Source organism: Triticum dicoccoides, chromosome 2B, assembly GCF_002162155.2.
Source record: "Triticum dicoccoides isolate Atlit2015 ecotype Zavitan chromosome 2B, WEW_v2.0, whole genome shotgun sequence".
Taxonomy (NCBI): domain Eukaryota; kingdom Viridiplantae; phylum Streptophyta; class Magnoliopsida; order Poales; family Poaceae; genus Triticum; species Triticum dicoccoides.
The window spans coordinates 325,711,385-325,717,250 of NC_041383.1; the positions used below are offsets into that span (position 1 = coordinate 325,711,385).

General features: G+C 40.2%; 1 long non-coding RNA gene across 2 annotated transcripts; it reads left to right on the forward strand.

Moving 5' to 3' along the window:
• The first annotated feature begins 739 nt into the window (after positions 1-739).
• Positions 740-4,837, forward strand: LOC119363617. Of its 2 annotated transcripts, none has more exons than XR_005174162.1 (2): positions 740-1,818; positions 2,731-4,837. It is a non-coding gene; the product is annotated as an uncharacterized LOC119363617 (long non-coding RNA). The 2 variants fall into 2 exon arrangements; XR_005174161.1 differs by having other exon boundaries at positions 4,575-4,837.
• The last annotated feature ends 1,029 nt before the right edge of the window (positions 4,838-5,866 follow it).

The following is a 5,866-nucleotide window of genomic DNA, read 5'->3' on the forward strand; positions in this document are numbered from 1 at the left end:
CTTTCATGATGTGCGTAGCGAGATTGATAATTTTTCGGAAATGTTAACGGCCACACGTGTGGGTGTTTGCACATCGCCCACACGCCTCCATCACCACTCATTTTGCCATGTATGAATAGATGACATCAGCAGAATTTTTTTTGGTTTTCGGCTTAAAAATGTTGTATCTCCTAAATAAAAAAGCGAACTAAAAATCCGTTTTCACCATTAAATCCGTCTCGACGAGATCTTCAAAACTAGACCCCATGTTGATATGTTTTGACGAATTTTTTTTTTGCCAGAAGTTGCCACGATGTTTACACTGCAGTTGCCATAGGGCTTAAACTAAAGTTGCCATGTGGCAATTTTAGTTTATAGATCATGGCAATTTTAATATTTTGATGATGGCAACTCCAGTACTTTGACCATGAAAATTATTTTTTGTATGAACCATGGCAATTTTACGTGCATGTATCATGGCAATTTTAGTTTATGGTTCATGGCAAGTCTAGTTTCTTAATTCCCCGTTTTATAAATGTTAAAATTTACTTTTAAATGTAGAAGAAAATAGCTGAAACATATCATGGCAACTTCAGTGTAAACATCATGGCAATTCATATGCAATAGACATGGCAACTTTTAATCCAAATTTTTTTTCATAAAAACATATCAACATGGGATCTAGTTTCGAAGATCTCATCGCGAGGGATTTAATGGTGAAAACGGATTTTCAATCGGATTTTTCGTTTAAGAGATAAAACATTTTAAAAACTGAAAATCCAAAAAGATTCCTGCATGTATGCATGCGATGACGTGGCAATCTGTTTACATTAGAGACGTGTGGTGCGTCTCCCTTCCTGCCATACGTGTGGCAGTTAGCGCGACCCTAATTTTTTAGTACGGGTTGAACACGTCTTAGGTTGGTCAAACTATCCTGATACTAGCATGTATATCCATATAGTCCTTATTCCTTAAGCAGATTGATTTTTTCAAGTAATTGCCTTAATAGCAGAAAATAGTGTATCGATGAATAGAATAATATGAATATTGCCCTGTCTAACAGTTCATCTCTCCATGCTCTGGCAAGTGCTGCTTCATCCCTCAAATTGACTGATGTAACCAGATTAAAATTGTACGCACACGAGAAAAAAAGATCGCCAATATGCACATCCACCGTAACAAAAAATGTTTGAGCTGGTAGTATATAGTATTTGAGCAAAATGTTTTGTATAGATATAAATAGGTGGAACTCGGCAATCAACAATTACTAGAAAACTACTGGCTGGCTATAAGTTCAGCAACATGTATTCCTCACTAGTTAAGCATATTGACAAGTAGTATCATGATTACTTTGTTCTTTATACCTTTTTCGTTCGTGAAAGTAAAGCCTTCCTGCAGAGTGATCAACTAATTTTGATGGTAATTCACATATATTCTGCTTGACCAATTTTGCAGGAAGCCAATGTACATGGGATTTATGAAGTATAAATTTCTGTCTCTATGCTCCATGTGATTTGTTTAGTTTATTTTTAGACCTGGGCACTTTTATCAAATGGAGTTCAATCCAGCACTGAAACTCTGTTCCAGTATATTACTATAACTCTCTGTTCTGTACAGTCATTGTTATTTCAAACAAGACTGACAATTTTTATCATGGGACATGTATTGGTCCTTAATAAGTGTCAAATGAACTTACTCCTTTCCTAGCCATCGATGCAATCCAAATGTTAAGATGCACTATTTAAGTGAACATAGATTGCTTATGCAGGTGCATACTGTACTACTTACTGCGGCTTCTGAATTTATGGATTGTGTACAAAGTTTTCATTGTTTCTGCAGGTACGTTCCTACCTTTCCACATCCTTGATTGCAGTCTTACTGTTATATAATTTCCATTCAATGTTTACTGCCTAGGTCTATAACCTTGGCTGCATATTTACCTGGCAAATTATATTTGCAATGAGTTCTAGATTAGACTAGATATAGACACGATCATATAGTTTCTTCTTGTTGTACTTACACACGAATTGGTTCATCAAATTACTTTGTTATTAGGCGAGGTATCCATTCTTATTTGTACATCTTGAAATGAAATGGTCAATGATCTTAAATTGTTTACAATGGACATATATGTATACAAATGAGTTGGCATAGAGGGGCATCTTCATCGTCTCACTGCTAAAGTATTTGTGTTACTCACACACTCATGTGTTTAGTATATATGTCTTGCTTGCATATTTAAAGTGAAGATCCATTTCTAGTGTGCACGTTTATAGATAAACTGTACTAATTCAAAAACCTTGCAATTGTTACATATACACATAAGCATCGTTATTCAGAGTAGCAGTTGCACTTCAATACAAAAAATTCAGGTTTCAGGAAAAGAAGTACAACCATGCAGAACTAGCTTCAGGTTGCATAAAAAGACCAAATGAGTAACTAGTGTTTCAGCCTTTTAGTTAAGCATGGGACCTATGTGCACCGGGCTGCCGTACATTGTAGAACTCTTATGAACATAAGAGTCTGTATTTAATCTTCATGGTCTGAGAACAGGACCTTCAGCTTATTTAACCCTGCTATGGAATATTAGTATATTGCTCACAAATTGTACAAGTTGAATTTATATAGCAAGTGAAAGAAATACATTGGGTAAAATGAGCACAAAAGTAATGATTCCATGGTTCTAGTTGAAATTGAAGCACGTCGACAAGCTGAACAATGCATGATGCTGACTAGCAATATTTTTGCTAGGTGAAGACCTACGAGCTCAGGTCGTCTTTCTCATCCCACCGCTATCATGTTGTGTGAGTCTAATCAATGTTTTCGAGTCGATGAGTCGACGGGTCGCTCGGGGAGGGCGACTCTAGACTAGTCGTGACTAGTCTAGACTCACGGTCGACGAGTCGACATGGCGACGAGTCAACGCGAGTTAAGCAGCAGGCAGTCAGGGGAGGAGCACAAGTGCACAGCAGCAGCAGCAACCAGGGGAGGAGGGGAGGAGCACACCAGCAGCAGTAACCAGGGCCAACTGAGAGATGGGCCACTAGTTATGCACTTCCCTGTGGCCCAAAAGCCCATCTAGTAGCTATATACTCCTCCTGTGACCTAATCCACCATCCACACTCCCTCCTCCCTCACCACAGCCGCCACACATTCTGCTGCCACTCTCTTGCCACCAGTCCACCACTCCTCCCAGCGATGGATCTCTCAACCCCCCCGCAGCAGCTCTCTTGCCACCGCTCCTCCTCCCAGCCTGCTCCTCTTGCCGCTTCAGCTTCAGCAGCAGCAGCAGCGCGGCGGCAAGGGCGCAGCAGCAGCAGCGAGGCAGCACAGCAGCAGCAGCAGCACGGCGGCGGGAGAGTGCTCCAGATCCAGCGCTGCCTCGAGTCGTTCGACCCAAAAACCGCGACTAGTCGTGACTAGTCGAGACTAGTCGCGTGAGTCGCTCGACTCATCCCAGGAGTCGAGTCGAGAGGCTGAGTCGGCCCTGGAACTGCGACTCGTCGACTAGTCGACGACTAGTCGCGACTAGTCGAGCGACTCGAAATCCATGAGTCTAATACGACCAATTTAGTGAATTATCGCGGCTTGTGCATTTGCATGTGTAATTGTGTATGTGCCAAGATATTGTTTCAATTGATAAGGTGGATTCCTGAATACAATTTGTTGATGCAGTTCTTTTCCCTTTACGATGTTAGTTGTTTCATGTTCATAATGACTTCTAATGGTGAACATCCTCCAGACTGTGCTTTTTGGCAAGATAAAAAAATTGCTACTAGGAAAAGGGGATGTTGGGTGGTTCTGAATGTTAAAATATTCTGCGCAGTGGCACATTCTATTATATTCCATATTTTATAGTTCATGATTTTAAACAGTGTCCACTAGGATTGTGGCTTTCAATGACCACAACCTGTTATTTGACTTCTTTGTGTTACTGTAGTGCACTATATTATGCATATGACATGAGAACAAACTATGGAAACCTTCCCATGGAAAAATAGAACTGGTTTATACCCATCAAATATTGTTGTAGATGCTTTCTGATATGATTGCTTGAACTGGTAGTTGTAGACTCATAGGTACGTCTCGTTGCTTGTTGATCTGCCCTAGGCCAAAAATATTATCAGCACATAAAGGTCTAGTCTAAATCCTTTTATTATCTAAGTTGCAGGATAACAATCAATATTCTGTGTTTATAATTATATCCAAGTTTCCTAGTTTCATGAACACACTTGATGGTCATCACTGGTTGTAGAAGTGCTACCGCTGGTTGTTAGTTGGTGGCTGCTAGCACGCTTGCTCGCTGATGTGTATGCTGTATGGATCTTCTATGCTTGATGGTGTGATGATGGTTGATGCTGCTGCCTATTCTATATGCTTGTGGGTGTGCTTCTGTTGTGTTGATTTTGTTGTGCTTCTGTTGCTACTGCCTGCTATTTTCCAGCTTGCTGTACTGTTTTCCAGTATATTATGCTGCTGCCACTTTGCTAATTTTCATGTGAATTTACTTGTATAAAAAAGATGGCACAATATCCCCATTTGATGCAGAAAATTTAAAATCCACCTTTTTGACTTACAATGTGTTTCTTTTGTAGGAGAGATATGCATGAGGACTAATAAACAAGTAGCCGAGGTTCGCTCCAACTGGATGTTTTGTATATTTTTACATTGGACATTCACCTCTTAGCTATCCTTTTGTGAGTCTGATGTATGGTGTCTCGGACAATGAATCAGAAATAATAGTACCACCAAGTTACCTTTTGTGAACCTGATGTATGGTGTCTTGGTGATTATGTTTGGAACAAATGAACTATATGTATGTGTCAGTTAATGGAATAGAAAATGTTTGGTGCACTTAGTTACCATATGGTAATGACTGTTGTGGTTGGATAAAAGAAATGTTGACGAACTATTGGTTGGGAAAAGAAAAATACTAGCTAATTGTTGGTTGCTGGAGGCTCATGGCAAGGCTAACAGGAAGTTGGTCGGAAAAACAAACATCATCACACAATTGGTCGGGAAAAGTTCATGGTAGGGCCAACGCAAAGTTGGTCGGCAAAACCAACACCATCAGACAGTTGGTTGGGAAAAGCTTATGGCAGCGCCAACATAAAGTTGGCCGGCAAAAATTACCATCGGACAGTCGGTTGGAAATGTTTTTGCAATAGCTGTCAAACAGTCGATCGGGAAAAGTATGTCAGTCGGGAAATGGTTTTCCCGTTTGGACTTCCCCAACAAACATGATCAGTCGGCAATAGTCTTTCCCGACCGATTATTTGTCGGCGGAAGCGGTTTTCCCAACCAACTTGTCTGTCGGGGATGTAGTGTCGTGTAGTAGTGAATAGATGTTTCAAAATTTCCAGTTTCAATAATTTCATCAGTTTCAACATTCTCAATCTCTCTACCTTCAGCGAGTTGTTCATCAAGAAATTCACCAAGTGGCACATTATCATCAAGCAAAGTACAAGCATCAACATAAGTATCTTTGATAGCAGATGTAGCATCATCAATTACTTGTGATGTATTAGGATTAATAGCAGGTGGTGGTGTTGCAAGCTTACTCAAAACAGAAGACGAATCAAGTGCAGAGCTAGATAATAGTTCCTTACCTCCCCTCGTCTTAGAGAGAATGATCTGTGTTCTATCATCCTTAAGATTCCTCATAGTGATCAACAGATATAAATCCCAAGTGACTCAGCAAATAGAGCTATGCTCCCCGGCAATGGCGCCAGAAACAGTCTTGATAACCCATAAGTATAGGGGATCGCAACAGTTTTCGAGGGTAGAGTATTCAACCCAAATTTACTGATTCGGTGTAAGGGGAGCCAAAGAATATTCGCAAGTATTAACATTTGAGTTGTCAATTCAACCACACCTGAAAGACTTA